This window comes from Phyllobates terribilis, unplaced genomic scaffold (genome assembly GCF_046119375.1).
Source record: "Phyllobates terribilis strain yellow unplaced genomic scaffold, ASM4611937v1 Scaffold_11__3_contigs__length_659146591, whole genome shotgun sequence".
Classification (NCBI taxonomy): domain Eukaryota; kingdom Metazoa; phylum Chordata; class Amphibia; order Anura; family Dendrobatidae; genus Phyllobates; species Phyllobates terribilis.
The window spans coordinates 150,008,705-150,021,783 of NW_027362771.1; positions in this window are offsets into that span (position 1 = coordinate 150,008,705).

The window sequence follows — 13,079 nt, forward strand, 5'->3', positions numbered from 1 at the left end:
AGACAGGGCTGAGCAGAGCAAAACCGCAAGTGCGGTGGACAAGGCTGAGCGGGCAGGAACCGCCGAAGCGGTAAGTAAGACAGGACAGAGATAAATCGCCGAAGCGGTAAACAAAGACAAAGCAAAGGGGACAGGGCTCTGTTCACACGGAACAGACTGGAAAAGAAAGGCAGAACCAGATACACACAAGGTACTTGCAAAGAAGTAGCGAAAGGACTCCAACTCACAAACGGAAGTACAATGACAACGAGTAGAAGTTAGGTGCAGGTTCAGACTCTACAGAAAAAGGGAGCAAACGGACATAAAGACAAAACAGGTAGGAAGCTAGGAGACAGTTCAGACAGGAACTGTACTGCAACAAATACAGGAGCGAGTCTGGGTATGCGGCCCCCAGAGGGTGAGACGAACAGGCTAGGAGCGTGTTCAGACAGGCCTGGAAATACAGCCTCCAGGAAGGCAGACAAACAGCTGGCTAGAGTACACAGACAGGACACAGTTCAGTTACGGGAACTGATACCGCAAGGCAGGAAACATAAACAGGACCTGGCACATCAGTGACAAGAAGCGAACTGACAGAACAAGACGCTCAGGCATGGATTCCAAGGAGGAGCTGGTTTAAATGCCAGGTGACAGACAGCAATAGGCTGAGGACGCATTAGGGGTGTGTCTGCAGCAGCTACAAGAAACAGGAAGTTCAGATGGCGTCGCCCTAAGCAGCCAGAGCAGAGCAAAGCAGACAGTATGGAAAGAAGCCAGAGTGGCAGTCTGGACTGGAAATCAAGTGCGCGCTCTTGCACAGTGGGAGATGGACCACTATGCAAGGACGCCGCCAGGTATGTTACAGGAATCCACCTCGCAAGGTGAAGTTGTAGGCCTTCTCTTTGCGCTAATCTCTTTGGCCCTGCTGCTTATAGCTGTCCTGTGGCCCTCGTCCCTGAGTAAAACGTCTTTGTGCTCACCCGTATGGCAGGCAGCTCGGGCCTTCCTGGAATGTCGCTCCCACGTGGCGGTGCTGGGCCCTATGGTGCTGCTGAGCCTCTAGGCATCTGATGGAGCCTGGAGACCTGCAGTCTCCTGCCCTCCGGTTTCTGCTGCTGGGCCTTCAGTGCCCCACAACCTTGAACTCTGGTGTCTGGTTCTTCTGCGCTTCCCTCTCTGGGGTGAACTGCCGTGCAGCTCCACCCCCCAGGTCTTTCCTCTTCGCTCTCCTGACTTCAACTCCTCTCACTAACGCTAACTAACCCCGCCTCCAGATCCTAGTTGTCAAGGGGAGGAGCTCCCCTTGCAGGTCTGGAGCCAGGAAAGTTTTGCATCCTAGTATACCTGATTAGGGGACCCCTGCTTGCTTCTAAGCATGGTATCACCCCTTGTGAGGGAGGCAATGCCACTGTAGCAACCGGACTCCTGGGGTGCCACAAATGAATAATAGCTCATGAAAAAGATCCCCCGGTGTTAGTGAGTGTATGTATTAACCCCTTTCTGGCACAGGGTATATTAATACGTATCTGTGCCCTGGGCCTTATACGTATTAGTACGCCCTGGCGATTTCGCCCGCACACAAACGATGCGGGCAAGATCGCCGCCGGGTGTCAGCTAATTGTTACAGCTGACACCCGGTGCTATGTGCAGGGAGCGGTCCCGCATCGCTCCCGGCACATTAACCCCCGAAATGCTGCCATCGAAATTGATCGCAGCATTCCGGTGGCAAGAGGAGGTAAGCACTATACTTACCTTCTCTGACGGCGTCCAGCAGCGCCTGAGTCCGGTCCCGGGTGTTGCCATGGTGACCCGATGTCATCATGACAACATGTAAGTCACCAGGAGGCAAGAAGTTGCCTTGGTCATGCGCAGTGCACGACCAAAGTAATTTCTCCCTGTGCAGCGCTGACAGGCTGCATAGCATAGGGATGGTGCTATAATGCCGATCAGGCTGCAAAAAGTGAAAGTCCCATAGTGGGAAAAAGTGTAAAAGTCATAAAAATGTCAAAGTGAAAATTTAAAAAAAAAAAAAATTGTAAAAATAAAAAAAAATGAAAAAAAAATAATAAAAAAAAAATATATTGTACCCATAAATAAATAATTTTATGGAAAAAAAAAGTAAGCCAATAAAAGTACACATATTTGGTATCGCCGCGTCCGGAACAACCTAACCTATAAAACTACCCTGCTAGTTAACCCCTTTAGTGAACACGGTAAAAAAATAAATAAATAAACATAAAATGATGCTTTATCGTCAGACTGCCAAACAGAAAATGGAATAAAATGCGATCAAAAAGACGAATGTAGATAAAAATGGTACCACTGAAAATGTCATCTTGTCAGACAGCTCGAACAGCCGAAAAATAAAAAAGCTATAGCTCTCAGAATAAAGCGATGCAAAAACAATTCTTTTTTCTAGAAAATAGTTTTTATTGTGTAAAAGCGGCAAAATATAAGAAAAAAATATAAAAATATATATAAATGCGGTACCGCTGTAAACGTACTGACCCGAAGAATAAAGCTGCCTTATCAATTTTACCACACGTAGAATGGCATAAAAAAAAAAAAAACAATTTCTGAATTGTTCGTTTTGGTTTATTCTGCCTTCTAAAAATCAGAATAGAAAGAAATCAATAAATGTCACGTGCCCAAAAATGGTACCAATAAAAAAGTCAATTTGTCCGGCAAAAAACAAGCCGTCACATGACTCTGTCGACCAAAATATGGAAAAATTATAGCTCTCAAAATATGGCGATGCAAAAACTAGTCTTTGCAAAAAAATGCGTCTTTTAGTGTGACAGCTGTCAATCATAAAAACCCAATATAAATCTGGTATCGCTGTAATCGCACCGACCCGAAGAATAAAGATGTCTAATCACTTATACCGCAGAAGGAACGGCGTAAAAAATAAACTTTAGGGTTAGGGTTGTGCTAGGGTTAGGGCTGTGCTAGGGTTAGGGCTGTGCTAGGGTTAGGGCTGTGCTAGGGTTAGGGCTGTGCTAGGGCTAGGGCTGTGCTAGGGCTAGGGTTGGGCTAGGGCTATGGTTAGGGTTGGGCTAGGGTTAGGGTTGTGCTAGGGTTAGGGTTGTGCTAGGGTTAGTGTTAGGCTAGGGTTATAGTTGGGCTAGGGTTAGGGTTGTGATTTTTTCAGAAGTAAAGAAAAAAAAATGACGACGATATGGCGACTAATGTTGAGCGCAAGTGCTCGCTACTTTTGCATTGTGTGCTCGGGTATGCACCAAGCATAGCGGGTGCTCGAGTGACATGCTCGAGTCTCTGTCCCAAATGTTTTGTAGCTGTTATACAGCCAAAAAAACCTCGCTGGGATTGCCTGCCATGCACGAGCGATCCCCGCATGTTTTTTTTGGGGGTGTCTAATAACCACGGGGCAGGGACTCGAGCATGTCACTTGCGCACCGGCGATACTTGGTGCATACCCGAGTACCCAATGCAAACTCAAATAGCGAGCACTTGCGCTCAAAACTAATGACAACTTATTCATTATGATGACCAAATGTTATCAAATTCTGTGTCGTACCTCTGGGTTCAAAATGTTCACTATACCCCTTGATAAAATCCTGGAGGGGTGTAGTTTCCAAAATGGAGTCACTGTGGGGAGGGGGGGTGGTTTCCACTATTTAGACACATCAGGGGCTCCCCAAACGCAACATGGAGTCCGTTAATTATTCAAGCAAATTTTACATTCAAAAATTCAAATGGCGCTCCTTTCCTTCTGAACCCTGCCGTGCGCCCAAACAGCGGTTTTCCCCAACATATGGGGTAATGGCTTACTCAGGAGAAATTGGACAACAAATTGCATGGTGCAATTTCTCCTGTTACCCTTGTGAAAATGCAAAATTGGGGGCTGAAAAACATTTTTGTTGGAAAAATGTGAAAATTTTATTTTTACGGTTCAATGTTATAAATTTCTGTGAAGCACCTGGGGGTTCAGGGTGCTCACCACACCTAGAAAAATTCCCTAAGGGGTCTAGTTTCCAAAATGGAGTCACTTGTGGGGTGTTTCCACTGTTTAGGCACATCAGGGGCTCCCCAAACGCAACATGGTGTCCGCTAATTATTCAAGCAAATTTTACATTCAAAAAGTCAAATAGCGCTCCTTCCCTTCCAAGCCCTGCCATGCGCCCACACGGTGATTTTTCCTCACATATGGGTATCAAAGGGGAAATTGCACAACAAATTTTGGGGTCCATTTTTTCCTGTTACCCCTGCGAAAATAAAAAAACTTTGGGTCTAAAGTACCATTTTTGTAAAAAAAGGTAAATGTTCATTTTTTTCTTCCACATTCCAAAAATTCCTGTGAAGCACATGAAGGGTTAATAAACTTCTTTAATGTGGTTTTGAGGGGTGCAGTTTTTAGAATGGTGTCACTTTTGGGTATTTTCTGTCATAAAGGCCCCTCAAAGTCACATCAAATGTGATGTGGTCTCTAAAAAAAATTGTTTTGTAAATTTTGTTGTAAAAATGAGAAATCGCTGGTCAACTTTTAACCCTTATCGCTCCCTACTAAAAAAAAACATTTGCTTCCAAAATTATGCTGATGTAAAGTAGACATGTGGGAAATGTTATTTATTAACTATTTTGTGTGACATACAGTACAGACCAAAAGTTTGGACACACCTTCTCATTTAAAGATTTTTCTGTATTTTCATAACTATGAAAATTGTACATTCACACTGAAGGCATCAAAACTATGAATTAACACATGTGGAATTATATACTTCACAAAAAAGTGTGAAACAACTGAAAATATGTCTTATATTCTAGGTTCTTCAAAGTAGCCACTTTTTGCTTTGATGGCTGCTTTTCACACTCTTGGCTTTCTCTTGTTATGCTTAAAGAGGTAGTCACCGGAAATGGTCTTCCAACAATGTTGAAGGAGTTCCCAGAGATGCTTAGCAATTGTTGACCCTTTTGCCTTCACTCTGCGGTCCAGCTCACCCCAAACCATCTCGATTGGGTTCAGGTCTGGTGACTGTGGAGGCCAGGTCATCTGGCGTAGCACCCCATCACTCTCCTTCTTGGTCAAATAGCCCTTACACAGCCTGGAGGTGTGTTTGGGGCCATTGTCCTGTTGAAAAATAAATGACGGTCCAACTAAACGCAAACCGGATGGAATAGCATGCCGCTGCAAGATGCTGTGGTAACCATGCTGGTGCAGTATGCCTTCAATTTTGAATAAATCCCCAACAGTGTCACCAGCAAAGCACCCCCACACCATCACAGCTCCTCCTCCATGCTTCACGGTGCGAACCAGGCATGTAGAGTCCATCCGTTCACCTTTTCTGCGTCGCTCAAAGACACGGTGGTTGGAACCAAAGATCTCAAATTTGGACTCATCAGACCAAAGCACAGATTTCCATGGGTCTAATGTCCATTCCTTGCGTTCTTTAGCCCAAACAAGTCTCTCCTGCTTGTTGCCTGTCCTTAGCAGTGGTTTCCTAGCAGCTATTTTACCATGAAGGTCTGCTGCACAAAGTCTCCTCTTAACAGTTGTTGAAGAGTTGTGTCTGCTGCTAGAACTCTGTGTGGCATTGACCTGGTCTCTAATCTGAGCTGCTGTTAACCTGCGATTTCTGAGGCTGGTGACTCGGATAAACTTATCCTGAGAAGCAGAGGTGACTCTTAGTCTTCCTTTCCTGGGGCGGTCCTCATGTGAGCCAGTTTCTTTGTAGCGCTTGATGGTTTTTGCAACTGCACTTGGGGACACTTTCAAAGTTTGCCCAATTTTTCGGACTGACTGACCTTCATTTCTTAAAGTAATGATGGCCACTCGTTTTTCTTTACTTAGCTGCTTTTTTCTTGCTATAATACAAATTCTAACAGTCTATTCAGTAGGACTATCAGCTTGTATCCACCAGACTTCTGCACAACACAACTGATGGTCCCAACCCCATTTATAAGGCAAGAAATCCCACTTATTAAACCTGACAGGACACACCTGTGAAGTGAAAACCATTTCCAGTGACTACCTTTTGAAGCTCATCAAGAGAATGCCAAGAGTGTGCAAAGCAGTCATCCAAGCAAAAGGTAGCTACTTTGAAGAACCTAGAATATAAGACATATTTTCAGTTGTTTCACACTTTTTTGTTAAGTATATAATTCCACATGTGTTAATTCATAGTTTTGATGCCTTCAGTGTGAATGTACAATTTTAATAGTCATGAAAATACAGAAAAATCTTTAAATGAGAAGATGTGTCCAAACTTTTGGTCTGTACTGTATCTCTCTGATTTAAGGGCATAAAAATTAAAATTTTGAAAATTTTTGCCAAATTTCCGTTTTTTTTCACAAATAAACACACGTGATATTGAAGAAATTTTACCACTATCATGAAGTACAATATGTCACGAAAAAACAGTCTCAGAATCATATATGGTGTCATGCAGGTCACTAAGGTAAGTGTATCACAGAATATATCATAAGGGCGAATCTCCTAGGAAGCGTCTGCAGTCAGCCATACAGGTATATACTTACCTATCTTATGATATATTCTGCGATACACTTAGCTCAGTGATTGGAATTACACCATATATATTTCCACTATTACCATTCCTTTTTTAGTCCTTGGTACCCAGGGTATATACAGTACAGACCAAAAGTTTGGACACACCTTCTCATTTAAAGATTTTTCTGCATTTTCATGACTATGAAAATTGTACATTCACACTGAAGGCATCAAAACTATGAATTAACACATGTGGAATTATATACTTAACAAAAAAGTGTGAAACAACTGAAAATATGTCTTATATTCTAGGTTCTTCAAAGTAGCCACCTTTTGCTTTGATGACTGCTTTGCACACTCTTGTGTATTGAAACAACACAAAAAAAAATTTGAAAAAAGGCAAATTGGATATAATTTCACACAAAACGCCAAAAATGGGCCAGACAAAACTGTTGACATTTTTCCAAAATTGTTGGTAAACAACTTTGTTTCAAGCATGTAATGGTCGTTCAAGCTCACCTGTGGCAAGTAATAGGTGTGGGCAATATGAAAATTACACCTGAATCCAGCTAAAAATGGGAGAAGTTGACTTAATCAAGCTGTCCTGCAGGCTCAGGGTGCATCAGTGTCAGCGCAAACTATCTGTTGATATCTGAATGAAATGAAACGCTATGGCAGGAGATCCAGGAGGACCTCAATGCTCACACAGAGACATAAAAAAGCTAGAATGCAGTTTGCCAAAATGTACGTGAATAAGCCAAAATCCTTCTGGAAAAGCGTCTTGTGGACAGATGAGACCAAGATAGTAGAATGATGTGCGTTACCAAAAAGCTCTGTTTACCAAAAAAGGAATGAGGCCTACAAAGTACCTACAGTCAAATACAGTGGAGGTTCAAATATGTTTTGGGGTTGTTTTGCTGCCACTGGTGGGCCCTAGGCACCCTAGTCCGACCCTGAATCAGGATGTACTGTAGAGGGGGAAAAAGAGAACGCAATAGGATCACCCTATTAAAAAATGGTATTGCTCACCTTGGAGGATAATGGGGTACCTCCGCAAAAATAAGATGCTGCTGCCTCATGGCTGGGAGAAAACTCCCAGATAAAATTCACCAGGTGGAAAAAAAAACTTCTTTACTACTAGAAACTACTTGAGTGGAGGTGGGGAAGATCAGGACCAGGAAGTAGGTACCTGGGTAACAGAAGAAGGGGTATGGGGAAAAGTGCCAGGGAGCCCAGTCCTGATCTGGCACAACCTAGTAAATATACCTGTTTGGCTGATATTAGGAATGCTAGCCCAGGGCTGGAATCACTGCAGCAGGACGTTGCTCTTAGCAACCAGGAAGACGACTGCTGTAGGAAGGAGGGAAATAGGAGTACAGCAAAGGCCAGACAGATGTTGGTGGCAGGGGACTCTATAATAAGGCGGACAGACAGGGTCATTTGCCGCCAAGACCGTTAATGCCGAACAGTGTGTTGTCTGCCGGGTGCTCGGGTTCCGCATATTGCGGATCGGATAGACAGATTGCTGGTTGGGGCTGGGGAAAACCCAGTAGTCATGGTACATATCGGTACTAATGACAAAGAGGGAGCTGGAAGGTCCTTAAAAATGATTACAGGGAACTAGGAGAGAAGCTGAAGGCCAGGACCTCCAAGGTGGTGTTTTCAGAAATACTGCCGGTGCCACGTGCGTCACTAGACAGACAGTGGGAGCCTAGGGAGATAAATAAATGGCTCAGAAATTGGTGCGTGCAGAAAGGGCTTGGGTTCATGGAGAACTGGGCCGACTTCGCTGTCGGCTACAGGCTCTATGGTAGGGACGAGCTGCATCTCAATGGGGAGGGTGCAGCTATGCTGGTGGAAAAAATGATAAGACTGATGTCTGTCCGCTATTTCATCCTTCTTCTCTGCCAGATTTCTAAAACTTAACATGGATAAAACAGAATTCATCATCTTTCCGCCATTTCACTCAATCCTCCCCCCTTCCTGTCCATCAATGGCTGCCCACTCTCCCCAATCCCGCAAGCTTGCTGCCTTGGGGTAACCCTGGACTCTGACCCCTCCCTCAAACCACATATCCAAGCCCTGTCCACTTCCTGCCGGCTCCAACTCAAAAATATCTCCCAGATCCGCACATTCCTCAACCACCAATCTGCAAAAACACTAGTGCACGCCCTCATCATCTCCCTCCTCGACTACTGCAACCTCCTGCTCTATGGCCTCCCTTCCAACACTCTCGCAACCCTCCATCTATCCTAAACTCCGCTGCCCGACTAATCCACCTGTCCCCCCGCTATTCCCCGGCCTCTCCTGTCTGTCAATCCCTTCACTGGCTCCCCATTACCCAGAGACTCCAGTTCAAAACCCTAACCATGGCATTCAAAGCCATTCGCAACCTGTCTCCATACACACTGCTCAAAAAAAATAAAGGGAACACTTAAACAATAGAATATAACTCCAAGTAAATCAAACTTCTGTGAAATCAAACTGTCCACTTAGAAGCAACACTGATTGACAATCAATTTCACATGCTGTTGTGCAAATGGAATAGACAATAGATGGAAATTATTGGCAATTAGCAAGACCCACTCAATAAAGGAGTGGTTCTGCAGGTGGGGACCACAGACCACATCTCAGTACCAATGCTTTCTGGCTGATGTTTTGGTCACTTTTGAATGTTGGTTGTGCTTTCACACTTGTGGTAGCATGAGACGGACTCTACAACTCACAGAAGTGAGTATTAAATGTTTGCTGGCAAATGCAAGAAGTCTAGCAAACAAAATGGCTGAACTGGAGACTCTTATGTCGGTCACAGAATATGATGTGGCAGGTATTATGGAAACCTGGCTGGATGAAAGCCATGAATGGGTGACAAACATAGAGGGATACACTACATTTAGAAAGAACAAGAAAGAAAAAAAAGTTGAGGGGTGTGTATTTTCATAAGATCCAACTTAAAACCTGTGCTCAATGACAACATTGGGGGGAGCTGCGACAATGTAGAGTCAGTCTGGGTAAATGTACATGGGGATGGCCATAATGGAAAGATTTTAATTGGAGTTTGTTACAAGCCTCCTAATATAGCTGAACTGGTAGAGGATGAAATGCTGGAACAAATTAAAAATGCAGCAAATAATAATAGGGTCCTTATTATGGGGGATTTTAACTATACAGATATCCAATGGGACATAGAATCATCCAGTTGTGGTAAAAGCTGCAAGTTCTTATCCACAATTCAGGACAATTACCTCTCTCAGCTGGTAGATGAACCAACCAGGGGAGGTAATCTGCTGGATCTGGTGCTGTCAAATAGACCGGATACAATTTCAGATCTACAGGTCCGGGAGCATTTGGGAAACAACGACCATAATATGGTAAGTTTCAATGTAATATTTAATAAAACATTTCAAAAAGGAAATGCAAAAACCTGGAACTTTAGGACAGCTGATTTCAACAAATTAACGGAAGAGCTTAATCGTATAGACTGGGACCATGTCATGGTAACTGGGGATACCGAACGTAAATGGGGCATGTTCATGGAAATACTACTAGAATCCTGTAGAAACTTTATACCCTCTGGTAATAAAATGTCCAGGAATAAAAAGAAACCATTATGGATAAATAAGACAGTACAAAGTTTACTAAGACAAAAACAAAGGGCATTAAAAATCTTGAAGGCGAGAATACAGAAATAGCATTTCAGGAGTATAAAGACCTAAATAAGAAAAATAAAAAAGAAATCAAGCTAGCAAAATTATCTACAGAGCAACAAATCGCCAGGAACATTAAATCCCAAAAAATGTTAGAAATATATCAATGCCAAAAAGAGAAAATCAGATGGTATCGGCCCCTTAAAAGACTATAATAATAAGATAAATTATAGAGGACAAAGAAAAGACTGAGATATTAAACAGACACTATTCATCCGTGTTCACCAACAAACAATATGTTCAATGGATCTTTCAACAGGGCAAAAATCAAAGTTCACCTCCTAATATAACTAGTTTAACACAAAAAGAAGTAAGCCTGCGTCTGAGCAAATTAAACATTAACAAATCCCCTGGACCAGATGGTATTCATCCACGGATACTGAGGGAATTGAGCTCAGTAATTGATAAACTGCTGTATCTTGTATTCTTAGACTCTATTGTAACAGGGATAGTGCCACAGGATTGTAGGATAGCTAATGTTGTACCGATCTTTAAGAAAGGTAAGAAGGTGGATCCAGGTAACTACCGTCCAGTAAGTCTGACATCAGTAGTGTGCAAAGTTTTTGAGGGCATCATAAGAGATGACCTGCAGCGTTATATCGCAGAGAATAATATAATAAATGATAATCAGCATGGATTCATGAAAAATAGGTCATGTCTAACCAACATGTTTGGTTCTGTGAGGAGGTAAGTGCAAATCAGGATGTTGGTAATGCGGCTGATGTGATTTATCTGGACTTTGCAAAGGCATTTGATACTGTGCCACATAACAGCCTTATACTGAAGCTAAAAAAGCAAGGACTTGAAGGAACTATATGCAGATGGGTAAGGAATTGGCTAAATGATAGGAAACAAAGGGTCGTTATAAATGGTACGTCCTCTAACTGGGATATAGTTAGCAGTGGGGTGCCACAGGGATCTGTGCTAGGACCAATTCTCTTTAACCTCTTTATTAATGACCTGGGGGATGGGATGGTGTGTAAATTGTCAGTTTTTGCTGACGAAACCAAATGTAGGATATTAAAATCTGATCTTGACATTACGATATTGCAGAACAATCTGGATAAGATGACTGAATGGGCAAACACTTGGCAGATGAGGTTTAATGTAGATAAATGTAGAGTAATGCACCTAGGATGGAGTAATCCTATTGCTATATATACTCTGCTCAAAAAAATGAAGGGAACACTCAAATAACACATCCTAGATCTGAATGAATGAAATATTCTCATTGAATACTTTGTTCTGTACAAAGTTGAATGTGCTGACAACAAAATCACACAATAATCATCAATGGAAATCAAATTTATTAACCAATGGAGGCCTGGATTTGGAGTCACCCCCAAAATTAAAGTGGAAAAACACACTACACCTGGGTGACACTCCCTCATGGGCCCAGTCGTGGTCGGTGACTGCGATCGTTACACCCCTGTGAAAAGGTGCAGGAAGAGGAGCCAGATGTTATAGTGACATGTAAAAGTTTGGGCACCCCTGGTCAAAATTACTGTTACTGTGAACAGTTAAGCAAGTTGAAGATAAAATAATCTCTAAAAGGCCTAAAGTTAAAGATAACACATTTCCTTTTTATTTTAGGCAAAAAAAATACATATATATATTTTCATACTTGACATTTTAAAAATTACAAAAAGGAAAATGCGCTGATGCAAAACTTTGGGCACCTTTGGAGATTTGTGTGCTCAGATAACTTTGACCAAGGTTTCAAACCTTAATTAGTCTGTTAGGGTTATGGCTTGTTCACTATCATTGTTAGGAAAGGCCAGATGATGCAAATTTCCCAACTTTATAAAAACCCAGCCTCCTCTAACCTTGTGCCAAAAAACAGAAGCCATGGGTTCTTCTAAGCAGCTGCCTAGCACTCTGAAAATGAAAATGGCAGAGGCCCACAAAACAGAAGAAGACTACAATAAGATAGCAAAGCGTTTTCAAATTGCCCTTTCTTCAGTTCGAAATGTAATTAAGAAATGGCAGTTAATAGGAATAGTGGAGGTCAAGATAGGGTCTGGAAAACCAAGCAAAATTTTAATAAGAGCTGCTCATAAGATTGCTAAAGAGGCAAATTAGACCCCCCCCCCCCCCCTTGATTGCAAAAGACCTTCAGAAAGATTTAGCAGACTCTGGAGTTGTAGTACATTGTTCTACTGTCCAGATACACCTGTACAAATATGGCCTTCATGGAAGAGTCAACAGAACAAAACCTCTCCTGTGTCCTCACCATAAAATTCAGCATCAGAAGTATGCAAAAGAACATATAAACAAGCTTGATGCATTTTGGAAACAAGCCCGTGGACCAATGAGGTTAAAATAGAAGTGTTCGGACACAGTGATCAAAGGTACGTGTGGAGAAAAAAGGGCACAGAATTTCAGGAAAAGAACATCTCGCCAACTATTAAGCATGGGGTTGAATAAGAGGAGTAGCTAGGGGTTTGGTTCAGGGGGGGGGGGGCAAAACTTCGGAGTGGGCCCCTAACCAGGTAACCCTGATTACAAATATGGTGGCTCTCCCTAATAGTGGATGTAGGAGATCCTCAGCATATGTCAGTGCTGTTACTAAAAAAAAATCTCTATACAAAGACCAACACTGATATTACCACCATATGGTGACATATAGTGGTAGATACCAGTGCTGCAGAACATATAAGAGATTACAGTACAGTTATATATAGTGACTTACAGATGACGTTCTTTCTGATGGAGTCATTCACTTCTCCATCTGGTCTAGACCAACATGGCAACTTCTTATAGCCAGGACTCGGCTGCAGAGATTACAACACACACACACGTGACTTCTCACATTTCAGGCACTGTCTCCATCCATCCCCAACCTGCACAAACTCCTCATCCTGCTGATACCCCAATGCTGAACCACTGCTGCCTTATGTGTCCCTATTATTACACCTACTGTGTGC